This window comes from Gossypium hirsutum, chromosome A09 (genome assembly GCF_007990345.1).
Source record: "Gossypium hirsutum isolate 1008001.06 chromosome A09, Gossypium_hirsutum_v2.1, whole genome shotgun sequence".
Lineage (NCBI taxonomy): Eukaryota > Viridiplantae > Streptophyta > Magnoliopsida > Malvales > Malvaceae > Gossypium > Gossypium hirsutum.
Window position 1 is genome coordinate 70,062,597 of NC_053432.1, and position 13,933 is coordinate 70,076,529.

Sequence of the window (13,933 nt, forward strand, 5' to 3'; positions counted from 1 at the left end):
TATCTACAACTCTAGCTGTCACTATTCTAAGGATTTCATCAAAAAAATTTAGGGCAATTTCGCTTCTCTCCCTCTCTTCTGATTTTATATTTATATTATTATTATCTATCTTCGTACATTGAGGACAATGTACATTTAAGTGTGAGGAGGTTATTTATATTTTATTAGAAAATCCCTGAATTTTTATCTCATTCTCAAATAATTTTCTCATATTATTATTAGATTGAATTTTGATTGATTTATAATTTTTGTTGATATGTTTTGAATTAAATCATAGGTAATTGTACATTGATTGTTTAACCTTAAGACATTAGAGAATCAAGCATGATAAGTTGACTTTTGAGAATTAAAATTGCTAGGTTGTTTCCCTGAATTTAGGTATTATCTTGAAGTTTTAAATTCACAGGATTGACATCAAAAGCCATAATTTTTGTGAGATCTTGAGTCTTTAGAGCATATATCCTTTTTTTGCTCACTTTTACTGTTGCTTATAAGTGTGTCAATACTGATTTGTTATTCTAGAACTTACTTTGATTATACATGTCGAGACCACACCATTGATTTGATATCCCAAGATGATAAAGGCACTTAGGTTTTAACCCACTTACCCCATAAAAAGCCTACCCACATAATTGACCCTTAGCAAACCTCTTTGAGCCTTAACCATTGTTTCTTGATTTCCCCTTAATGTTAACCCACAACTTAACCCTTCTTGATTCGTTAAGAATTTCTCCCTTTTCATTGTCTCCTTTTTATCGAGATTTGATTTGATTAGTTACATAACTAATGTTCATTCATTCTAGTTGCTGAATTATTTCTTATTATGTACTTTCCATTATTGTACTTGTTCTTATTCTAAAAAAACGTATATTTATAATCATATAATTACATATTGTTATAAAGAGCTTGGATAAGTTAAAGTTATTATTTCAAGAAAAGAAAACTCATTTCATTAGTTTTGGATAGTCTTAATTCTGGCAATTGTTTGTAATTTAGTAATTAGCTTTATTATTCTAAGTTTGGTAACTTATTAAATTAATCTCGATTCTAACCCTCTTTGTAAGCCTTTATCCACACATTTAACTCAAGCCCTATTACAACCCTGCTAAAGACCTTTTGATTTGTGCATCATTTCATTTATAGTGGTAAAGATTTGATTTTCATGCAACCCTGTGGTAATAACATTTCATGTTTGACTATTGAGTGCTTAATTATTGAACCTTAAACACTTTGAGTGATTTGAGTGAATCTTTAGAGAGGATGCCAACTCTTGTCAATTTGGAATTAAAGGTAATTATTTAGACAAGGGGAGATACCTATGATTTTTATGATTAAAAAGCTCAACTTGGATTGTTTGAAACTTTGATGTTCTTTTAGTTGAATTCTCAATGTATGATTATTTGCGAATCATTTCGAATCATTATTGATGAGAATTATAAGTTGAGAAGAATTTATTTTGATTATGAGTTGAGGATTTTGCTTGAGGACAAGTAAATGCTTAAGTGTAGGGATATTTGATAAACCATAATATATACATATTTTTATCTCATGCTTGGCATATTTTTGGATGATTTATCATAAGATTTAGTGAATTTGATGCTCCTAATCTTTTAAATTCATGTTTTATACTTAGGTGCGCATAGGAAGGTGAAAAGAGCAAGAAACGGGCTAAAAACAGACAAAATGGGCTTATCTCAGTATTTCACACGGCCTAGGCACTTCCACACGGGTAAACCACATGCTCGTGTGAGGCACACGGGCAGACCACACGCCCGTGTGTCATGGCCGTGTCAACTAAAAACCAACTCAGAATTACACACGGTTTGAGCACCTTCACACGAACGTGGCACACGGCCATGTCCCTGTCGAGCCCAAGTCTAATTCTACTCGAAAAAGACTAATTTAGAGGGTTTTAAAGCATTCCAAAGTCTATATAAACACTTTAGAAGATGATTAAAAGGGGACGTAGAGTAGAAAGTTGAAAAGACTCGAAGAACAGCCATAGGAATTAGCTCAGAAGTAGGATCTCCTTCAAGACTGGAGATCTCCATTCAATTTCCTTAGAAATTTTTTGGGTTTCTTTATGTTTTGTTGTTGTCCCAATTTTGAGATGTTTTCCTCTATTGTTATGAACTAAATCCCCTAAATACCTAGGGAAGTTGAAACCTAATACGGATCTTATTGTTATTTGAATTATATGATAAATACTTGTACTTATTCTTAATTGTGAGATTTAATCCTTGTTTTAATATTTCAGGATATTAATTCAGGTTTTGATGTGCTTATTTAGTGGAACAAAAGTTCTTGTTTAAGAGTAGATCCTCCATAATTAAGCGGAGTTGCATGCAATCCTAGAGATAAGACGACATAAATCTGCCGGATTAGAGTCAAATCTAATAAGGAAATCCATAGGTCGAGTTAATACGACAATAGGGGTTTAATTAGAAAGAGATTTTAATTAATCAACCAAGAGTTAGTTGTTTTTAGTCTCGAGAGAGATAATAACATGAATCAAGGATTTCTACGGATTGAGTCAAGTGAATAAATCGTCTAATTCAGAAGTAATAAGTAAAGTCTAGGTGGATTCTTCCTTGGGTATCGTCTTCTCCATCGGTTTTCCAAAGAATATTTTCTAACTTTTATTTCTGTCGCGTTCTTAGTTAATTAGATAATTAAGTTTAGTTTAGAAAACATCCCTTCAATTCTTAGCTTGGATAATAAAATGATAGTAATTACTAGTACTTTTAGTTCTTGTGGATACGATATTTCCAGTCTCACTTTAACTATATTACTGTTTGATAGGTGCTCTTGCCTTAGTCAAATTTTTAGTTAGTTTAGTGATCATCATGACACAGCCTTGATTTGAGCTTGAGCCAAGTAAACTTCCTTCAGTGTCGCGACACAAGATAAAGGATATCATGACACTAACCCTATACTTGAAGAATTAAAGAGATTGGGGTGTTTTGGTCCGCACAATGAACTTTAATGTAAAAACGTCAGTCGAACTAGGGCTAGGGACGACGGCCAACCCTAAAGCTATAAATAGGCCTTATTAAACACTTCAAAATCATTTCTTCTGTATCTTAGAACTTTTCTTTCAGTTTAGGTTTTAGTTTTTAGTTTCTTTTGTACTAAGGATTTTTTTTCAATTTTTTTTCATTCGTGTTATTTGGAGAATTTGACTTGTGGATTTAGAAAATTCTTTGTGGATTTATGCACTTCAATATCAATACAATTCAAGATTACTCTTAAACTTTTACTCTTGATTTATTCTTCAAGTTTATTTTCCTTATAAAGTTTATATCGTTTATGAGATCCATGAGGAACTAATCCTCTTATTGGGGATTAGTAAGTGGATGTGGGAGTATTTAATTTTTATGTAGAGATTCTTAGCAGATCGACTGGTTGAGATAGGAAGAACGTAAACCTTAAGGCCTAACAACCTTAAGAAGCCATCTAGGTAGGAATTAACTGAAAATTGGTATTCTCTATCTATGAACCCCTTATGTGACACCCTTAACCTGTATCCAACACCAGAAAGGGTTCGAGGCATTACCAGAACTTTACACTTTCAGTACACTAACTTGGGTCACAAAATTTCATTTGAATTTAAATCATTTCAATTATGAACATCTCATCCCTTGTATAGGCCTTCGAAACCTATAACATATCGGAAGGCAATGTGGGACAAATTCGGGCACGTTCGATTTCCCTTGGGCTCCTCAGAACATTTTCCTTAACATAAAGGGACACACACCCGTGTAGGTGGGTCGTGTAGACTCACACGCCGTGTATCATGGGGCACGCCCATGCCTTTCAACCGTGGGCAACACTGACTTATCAACACGGCCATGGAACACGTCCGTGCTAAATGCCCGTAGACAAAACTGTCATTTTAACACGGCCATGGCACGCCCATGTGGCCTACCCATGTACGACTTTGAACTAAAATTTTAAGTGCAAGAGACACGCGGCCATAACACACACCCATGGGAGGGAACCGTGTGTCACACACGGCCTAGACACACGCCTGTGTGTCCAACTATGTGGACTTTAATAAGCTATTTTCCAAGCCTTAAGTTATCCCTTTCTACCTATTATGCTTAGAAATTACCAAGTTTGAGAGAAAACATGATTTTACACTTGTAAATGATCTTAATAAAACTCATTGTATGGAAACCTCATATCATTGGTTTCCTACATGATAGGTGTAATAGGCCCAATTTGCCCGGGCTGATGAAAATTAAAAAAAGAAAAAAAATCCAAACACAAAAAAATAATAAAATAAAAATTAAAGTGTTTATGGATTTAAAGTCCATTTACAAATTCATTTAGCCCAAACAAAAATAATAACCTAAATAAGTACCCAAAATCCCTTAACCCAATTACATAAAATTTGACCCAATTGAACAGACACCCAAATTCCACGGTCCCGTAGCCCAATTCACAAACGGCCCAAAAGGCCCAACTGTTTGAAAATACCAGAAACCTAAGGGTTTCTAGAACACACTAGTGCTGCAATTGAGCTCACGCACGGCTTCCACAAGCAGCTTTCTCCGTAAGGCCGTTTCTCCATACCTGCAATAGAATATACGAGAAGAAGCAGCAACAGAATATACAGCCAAATGATAGAAGGAAAATGTATTTTTTTTATTTTTCATTTATTCTGTAAATCTGGCTATAAAAAGCCATTATTTGTACCTTGATTGGGGACACTCTACGCATACACATACACTATACGTATATCGAATCTAGAAAATTTCAAAAAGAATTTCTGGAAAGGTGATCTCTAGTTTTTTTCCCTCATTCTTTTCTGATCTATTTTTTTGGTTAGCTAGATTTCTTTTAGTATAAGGATCGACACCAAGGAAAACCCAAAAATCTCTAAAATGAAGAGACTTGGGCGAGGGTCGAATGTTCTCCTCAAATTTCTGTTTCTCAATTTTTGTTTGGTTTTCGAAGAAACAAAGAATGTTTTAAAATTTTTTTTAAAAAAAAAAGAAAGGAGAAGGAATGATTTACCAGATCTCCATGGTAGCGAATCTCACAAGGGCTGTTAATCGCACGGCGTCGACCACTAATCGAGCATTGGTTCGTCGGTAGTGGGTCAAATGAAACCCTAGCAATTGAGGGGTTAATGGCTGCTGCTATTTCTCTAAAGTAATTAAAAAATGGGTCATATTTAAAGAAAAAGTCTTGAAATCATCTGTAAAGTAAAACGACGCTGTTCCAAGAGGGGTAGGATACGCGCACCTTTGCTTAAAATGGGGAAATTTCGCGTTGGGTCCTTCCTTCTGCGCGAAGCCCTCAATTGCGTCCTGATTGCTTACCGTTTTCTAAGATTTAGCTCCAGAATTTGTGTGTGTTTTCATTTGGGTCCGTGGTTCAGCGCAACGTTTTGGGGGTGCGAGATATTTCCAATTTCAGTCCCCGCACATTTGTGCGCATGGCACATTGACCCTATTTTGCAATTATTTTATTTGTAAATTGTTTCTCCTGTTTTAATTTTATTTCAATTAAGTATTATCCTCATTTTTTTACTGCACATACATTTTTTTACATGATTGGTTATTGGTTATGATATTTCGTGTTGTTTTGATAATTGAATTTTGTTTTAAAAAGGGTTATTATAATTTTACTTTCTCTTTTATTCTATCATTTTAATAGTTGATGTTTTATTTGTAATAAAATTTATTCTAGTTTATGTATATCATTAATTTCATGTTATTTTGTAATTTCTTTCGAATTCATTCACATATTTTAATGTTTTTATCCCATTTTTAGAAATTCATTTATTTTATGTGCCATGTAAGTTATTATTAGGCATATATTTTTTGCATTTATATTTAATTTACATACGCTTATTAGAATTATGTTATTTTTATATATGTAGTTTTTTAGTAGATTTATATCTAATTGCTATATAAACTTATTACATATTTTTTTTATATAAAGTTAAGTTGATTTTATAACTCATATTTTAACTCCATGTTATTTAAATATACAACTATTTCAAAAAAATGTTTTCACATGCATATAACCTATATTAAATTATTTTACTATAATACATGTTATTAATTTCATATAGCTTTATGTAAATATTTTTCTGCGTATACATCTTCCCTTAAGGTTATCCATGTGTATAATATATTTCTTTTAAGGATCATATTTTAAATTGTACAATTTACTTATTGTATATATTTTCATATTTTATCATCCTTATGTATGTATTATTTATACGTATCATCAATCCAAACCAATTTGTTACATGCAAAATTATGTTTTATATTATTTGTTTTAAAGTTCCCTTTATAAATTTTATAAATGTACATCACTAAATGTAGGTATTTTGTAAATATAGTTTTTTACCTCTTTGTTTGTATGATTATATTTTCTAAAAATTTGTTACATGTACAATTTATATAATTACTTAATTTTTTTCATACATTATTAATTTCATGCTATTTTTTTACAAATAATTATCTTCAAATTTATTTACATGTTTTATGGATTTGTTATGTACATTATGTCCTATCGTGTGTTTTATTTTTCTTTTATATTTATATGTTATTTAAGTTATCATGCACATTGTCAATCTCTAAATAAAATTGTGCTTTAAAATATTTTGCATATTATTCGATTCAAATGTTTTATTCTACAATATTTATTTCAAATAAATCCTTAGTTTTTATACAAGCTTGTCAACTTATAGTATGTGTTAATTAATTTGTCATTATTTTGAAAATATCCTATACTATATTAAGTTCTAATTCCATTTCATTTTGTACATATTTTATGGATCATTTATATTATGTCATGTTAATTATTGTTGTATATCATTTTTGTATTGATTGTTCATCATCCATGATTAAGAATTTGGTCACATTTTACTTAGAATAGTTGTACATAATTGTTGGATTTATTAATTGTGACTTGTTGTATCCTATTATTTCATGTTTATAAATCCTTTTCCATGCAAATGTTTTGATACAATACATTAAGTATTCCATCTATTTTAAAACAAATAAACGTGTTTTGAGCAAATTCCCAATTTTCTTTATTACTCAAATTCTGAAACAAGGCAATATCCAATATTTGGGAATTCGAAAAATCGTGCTCAATCGTGCTAGGTATGATTTTTTTGGTGAACTAAATATTTGGATAACCTTTTTACAATTTTAGTGTACGACTTTTCAAAAGTCAAAAATCAATCATATTTTTAAAGGTATAAAGGATTGTATCCAATCGTACTGGGTATGATACTGCATATCTTTGAAACGAGAGGATTTTGACTGCTAATTTGAGCTATTCAAACATTTAAAAAAAATCATACTTTGGAAAATATTTTCTTTTAAAAAAACTTTTGGTATAAGGACAACATTAAATCAATTTGGTATCAATTTTTGGGCATAATGAGGGTGCTAACCCTTCCTCATGCGTAACCGACTCCCGAACCCGTTTTTTTTATTTTACATGAACCAAATTTATTTTTTTATGGAATAAAATGTTTTAGTAGGTGGCCCAATCACACCTAAATCAAGAGATTGGTGGCGACTCCACATTTTTGTTTTCAAAGGTCGATCCCCATTGTTTTCAAAATAAAAATGGTTTCGACAATAGGTTATTTCCCATTTAGTGTTTATGGGTTCCCATGTCACTTTAATTCATTCGAAATCGGCTCGTTCATGTGACTCATTGCCAATTGATAACGACCAATCACTTGTTAATAAAACTATGCATAAATTCGTAGGTCATGGCCTACTTCAATTAAGCCAATTTTCATGGCCATATACAAAGAGATAAACATACTTTTACATGCCTTTACTTGCCAAATCAAATGACACATATAACAAAATACTCAAAGCCCTATACATGCCATTAACCAAATAGAAATGTATTTATACCCAAGCTTGACTAGTTGATAGTATGTTGATTCTCCAATCGTCTTCCAGTTCTTATGAGTCCTTGAGCTCTGTGAGACAGGAAAAAAGAGAGGGGAAAGCATTTACATGCTTAGTAAGCTCGAATAATCGGAAAGTAAACTTACGGAGTAATTGGCATACATCCATATTCAATTCATGGAATCATCTATTATGAAATGATTTCCTATCACATGCACTCAATCAATGAGTTAGCCACATAACAAAGCATCATGTAAATTATATAGACGAGCTAATCATTCATCATCTTGTTAACATACATCATATTAATCTCGTTGAGTTTCTAGGAAATCTCGATGGAGTACCCATTATCCGTCAATTCTTACGAATTATCATTTCACATATATGCACTCCCGTGAATCTCACATCTCATGGCAAGATTACCAGTCTAAGCTAAATCCTCCATATCATGAACTCGTAAGATGATGTCGGGATTACCAGTACAGGCTAAATCCCTTATAGCGACAAACACCCTTAATGAGCTCGGATCTGAATTACCAGTCCAGGCTAAATTCAGACCCTAATCGGATTACCCGTACAGGTTAAATCCATAAAGCACACATATTCTTTGGGAGGCTTGATCATTCAAGGAACACCCGTCCGAGCTAGATCCTTTTCATACTTGAGATCACAGACTACCCATCCGGGCTAAATCCTACTGCAACACATGCAAGATCTCAGTTCACATGTCAAAGAAGGTTTGTCCATTGAATTCCCTTTTTCAACCTCAACCGGGACATTTGTCACATGTTATCATCAAATATGCATTTCTATGATAACTCATGTCAATAATAAATGCAATCATCGTGCATTCACAAATCATACAATTATGCATATTAAGGGTTTACTTTAGGTTATCCAAACTTACCTGGTATTCTTTTCAGAGTTATGTTTCGGTCATTCTGAAACCTTGCGTTTACCTCGATCGACCTCTGGAATTTGTTCCTCGGGGTCTATATCAACAAAATTAACTCATTAATACGCTACATTACAAATTTCAAGTCTAATTCTCATCCCCGGTCTAAATGATCGTTTTGCCCCTAACCTTAGACATTTTTACGATTTAGTCCCTAAGCTCGTATAAATGAAACACATGTAATTACTATCTCACCCAAGCCTAGCTGAACATTTTTCTCTCTTATGATAGCCCACATTATCCATTATTTTCTCATTTCTACCACACATTTACATCTTTTGCAAAATGGTCCCTATAAGGGTTTCTCATGAAAATCAACTAGAGAAAGATGTTTAACACACATTAATCTTTCATATTCCTCCATAATCCATAAAAATACAAGCAACTCATGCTTGGGTAAATTTTTAAACATGAACCCTAGCATGAAATATGGATAGAAATGGAGAGAGCAAGCTACCGGGATTTCAAAAATACAAAAAATATTAAAAAACGGGGCTTGGGAGCACTTACTATTGAGCTTGGAAAGCTTGAAAACCCTAGCTATGGTGACAAGAGAATTTCGGCAGCTATAGGGAAGAAAATGGGTGGTGTTGGCTTGATTTTTCCCATTTTAATTCATTAAAAAGCCAAATGACCAAAATGCCCTCATGCCCTTTCTATAAAATTTCATCCATGCAAGCCCATTGTTGTCCAAAATTTTAGAATTTGGGAAAATTTCTCTCCATGACCTTCTAATTCATAATCTAAAGCAATTTCATGCAAATTTCTTCTAGAAACCAAGTTTTGCAATTTATTCAATTTAGTCCAAAATTTTCAATTGAACATCTTATATTCAGAATTTTGTCATGAAACTTTAACACATGCATATACTCATATTCTAGGCCTCATAATAGTCATAAAATAAATATTTTGATGTCAGATTTGTGGTCCCAAAACCACTATTCCGACTAGGCCTTATTTCGGGATGTTACACCTTACCCCAATCTGGTCCGATCCGTGAGGTTGAGAGATAAATAATTCTTTTCAACTCATTAGTTTAGTGGAAGATCTAGATATCCTACTAGGTTAGTGACTATTTGGTTGAATAGAACCCGACATAAGAATTAGTTATGACCATTAAAACAAGTTAGTCTCTTATGCTTAGACTTGATTGAATTGATAATTTAGTTTTTTTATTTTTATTGTTTTATGTAGTTTTTTTATTTAATTAAAATACTAATTAAATCATTAATGTTTAAGTTATTATTAATTTAGTACTCGCCTCCCTTGGGTATGATCCTCGGAGTACTTACTTACTTCGTTGTAAAAACTATATTACAACCTAACCCGTATACTTGTAGAAACCGTCTAACTTTCGTATTTGGTTGCAAGAAACTTACTCTAGACATCAGCACTGTCGAAGGCAGCCAAGTTGTTGGCTTTGTTCCTGGGTAGGCAACGTTACTGAATTAGTTTTAATTTTTGCGTCTAACAGAATAATTAGGAAAATTTTAATTTATAGACATAGGTTTTATTTTTCTTTACTAACTTTTTTATTTTTCTTTGAGACTTTAGTGTTTGACTAGCAGTAGGGGCACACTTATAAAGTCACCCACTAATCAAAAAAGAATAATTCGTAGAAACTATCCACAGTAGTAACAGCAACAACAAATGTAAAATAACCCACCTGCTGCGAGCAACCCACCATAAGAAAAGCTGCTATTCAACGAACTTGACGAAGTTAACATACAAGATTTGCCACCACCACCATCACAATTACTGTTAAACCCATCAATAACATGAGAAGAAAGGAAATTAATAGACTATGCCCTACCAAACCTGGACATGGTACAGTGCAGTATTGCAAGGTCAACCATCACGACAATAACTTTGAAATTAAACCGATCATGATCCAGATAATCCAACTTGTGCACTCTTCCAATTTACTCCTTCTATTATCTCAATTTTTTGGGTATTTAGAAATATGGATGTTACACAAGCCATTTCTTAAATGGATTTGTTCTTTTTTTCCCCTAGACCATTCTATTAGTGTATCTTAGGAGCTAAAAACTTATGTTTCATGCCCTCTTCATCATAAAAAGTTGAGAAATCCTCATTCCAAAACTCTTTGCCTTGACCAGTTATGCTTACAATCTTCACAATCAGCTACCCCTTTTCATTCATAAGCTTTTTGTATAGCTTTCTAAACTAACCAAAAGTTTCAGATTTTTCTCTAAGGAATCTTACTTGGATATATATTAAGTAATTATCCTCACACACTAGTATATAACGCTTGCCCCAAGATCTTTATCTTCATTATACCACTCAAGTCTATATGAAGCAAGTCTTATAGAATAATGGTTTAAATAAGTTGTAATTGTGAATGAGACTCCTTATATTGTTTTCCTTTTAAACAGACACAATACACTTTGAGGATGGCTACTTTTAACTTAGGCATTCCTCTCCGGACATTATAACGAACAAGGTGTTGAAGGCCTTTGCAATGAAAATACCTCAACTTCTCATGCCAAAGTTCAAGTTTTGAGTTTTTTTTTTTTTACATTAAAAAGGTTGTATTACCTTACAATAGTTGTCAAAGGTTTTCACCTCTTCCGCACATAATCATCCAATTTTGTAGTTACCAAACACTTACCGTTAGTAAAATTGGCAAGCATGCCTTAACCACACAATTGGTCAGTACTCAACAAATTGGCTTTCAAACTATCAACCAAGAAAACATCTTCAGCTTGGCATTCCTGGAGCATTGAGAATTCATTTTCTTAATATCTAACCTTCATTCCTATCTCTAAAAGTAACCTAGTCTTCATGATTTTCTTTAAATTCAAATAAGTAAGATTTGTTACCAATTATATGGTAAGAGTATCCATTATCAAAGTGCCAAACATGATCCACAATGGTCTTCAGGTATTGATAAGCTACGAGCATACCCCTCTAATTTTTTTTTCTCCAAATAATTTTTGTCTTTGGCCTCGAGAAGTGTCTACAGTAGTTGGCATTAGTCTTGGAATTACTTGTTTCAACCTCAAATCATGTAGCATATTGGCTTAAAGTGGCCAGGTAGTCTACAATAATGAAAAATAATCATGTGATTGGAATTCAACTTTTTCTCAACATGGATCAAAACAGGCTTTCCTTGAACCTTTACTATGATCTACTATGTTTGTATCTTTAACAAGAACAATTGGACTCCCAACCATAGCTTTTATTTTCTTCTTAATTCTTCCCAAGCCACCTTTTCAAGAACTTCTTCCACCAATAACAAGAATTTCATCTAAATTTCCACTACTTTTATTAAACTTTTCAAGCATGGACTGCATTGAAATAAGATCTTTTTCCAAAGCTTCTAGTCGATCAATTTTATCATCAAGAAGTGAATTTTTCCCCCATCAACTTGGTTAGTTTTAGATTTCTTTCCTTTAAACTTGTGTTATCATCTACAAGTTTAGCATTGACATTGCAAACCTACTTTCATTTTTCCAACATTGTCTTATAAGTCTCAGTACCTAACTCTTCTTTAGAATCATTATCACTTTTAGAGTCAATTGAAATACAAGTGGTAATTTTTGTTGTGGAAGCCACACTGTGATTTCTTCTTTTGCTTTAAGGTGTTACCACACTCAACCTATATATGGCCAAAACTATGACATTCATGACATTGAATATTCTTTTTCTTCTCCTTGGTAGTCTCCTCATTGATCATAACACCTTTGCCTTTTTACTTTGGAGAAATTTTTTACAGCATCAAACAATTTATTTTTCCTGGAATGCTTTTGAATGCTTTTTAAGGTTCTAAGCCACCATAGCTATCAGCTATTGCAATTCTTCAATGGTAGTGGTATTGTCAATTGGAATTACTCTTGTCACTTGTCAAAGAATATTCTACTTGTTAGAAAAATTGATTTAGAAAAAAATGTTTTTAGAAATAGAGGAAGTTTAATTTTTTTTTTAAAAAGTCATTGTGATATTTATAGTAATAAACTTTAACCAAAATTGTACTTGTGCTTCGTGTGAAGGCGGTCTGGGTCATTTCCTGACTTTCAACCGATCGATCTTCTCCACTATCCTCGAACCCTGAATCACTTTGAGTGTGGGCTCAAACGAATTGAACCAGCGCACATAGTGAAAAATTCGTTTAGCTTTCAGTAGGAAAGTTAATTCTCTCAACAAATTGAAAACTACAAGTATTCTTGCAAAAAATAGAATTTATTCTTTAAAATAAATTTCCATTATTTTTCAGCAGAATGTCTATGCTAAAAAAATTATATTAATAGGTTAACTCATAGCTCTTATTTATAGAGAATTGGTACAAGAGTTATGTTCAAATAAGGTTTAATTAAATAATAAAATTTTAATAGAAAATTTAGTATTCTAGTATATCTAGAATACAAGGGTGGCGGCACCACTTGTAAAATACTACAATTTGCCTCCTTTATCATGTAACAAAGCCTAATTGGGTCTTTCATGTCTTGAGTTCAGTTATATATGCTTCCTAGACTTTTATCCAACACTATAGTTAATCCAACCCAATAATTATTTTCTATTTCTCAAAATGTTATTTATTTAATTAATTTACTTAACTAAATTAATTTTTCAATTAAATTATTTTCTTAACCCAATTCTGATTCCGTTAAAGTCATGGTGAGTTTATTGTATTAGAATCTATGAGAAAATTAATTTAATTATCTTATTCAACGAATCTATGATGATTAGTTAATTTAATTTTCATTTTGAACTTTAATTATTTAATTACAATCAATTAAATAATACTTTGAAGGTGTGAAATTAATTTCTAAGTCATTTTTTGTACTTAGTGAGAAAACACATTCGTTGCGGATGATGATGCATGCAATTTATTTCTCTTACTTGTCGTTTTCATTCATTCCACAATCTATTGATTCTAAATACAATTCATTTTTGATTATGTCGAGCTAGCAAAAGGATCAATTAGAAATATATAATTAGGGCTCAAATATTTTTTAATTCTTCGCTTATTAATCACAACTTATTCAATTATGGAGTCATTCCACTATAGTACCATGAGTGAACTCTCTCTTATTATATATCATTACAAAAGCTA

The 13,933-nt window shown here is 32.2% G+C and overlaps 1 long non-coding RNA gene across 1 annotated transcript; it reads right to left on the reverse strand.

The window, feature by feature from the left end:
* Positions 1–4,277: 4,277 nt before the first annotated feature.
* LOC107889396 (uncharacterized) lies at positions 4,278–5,315 on the reverse strand. The gene is made up of 2 exons (XR_001681737.2): positions 5,023–5,315; positions 4,278–4,578 (listed from the first exon to the last, which is right to left on the reverse strand). It is a non-coding gene; the product is annotated as an uncharacterized lncRNA (long non-coding RNA).
* Positions 5,316–13,933: the final 8,618 nt, after the last annotated feature.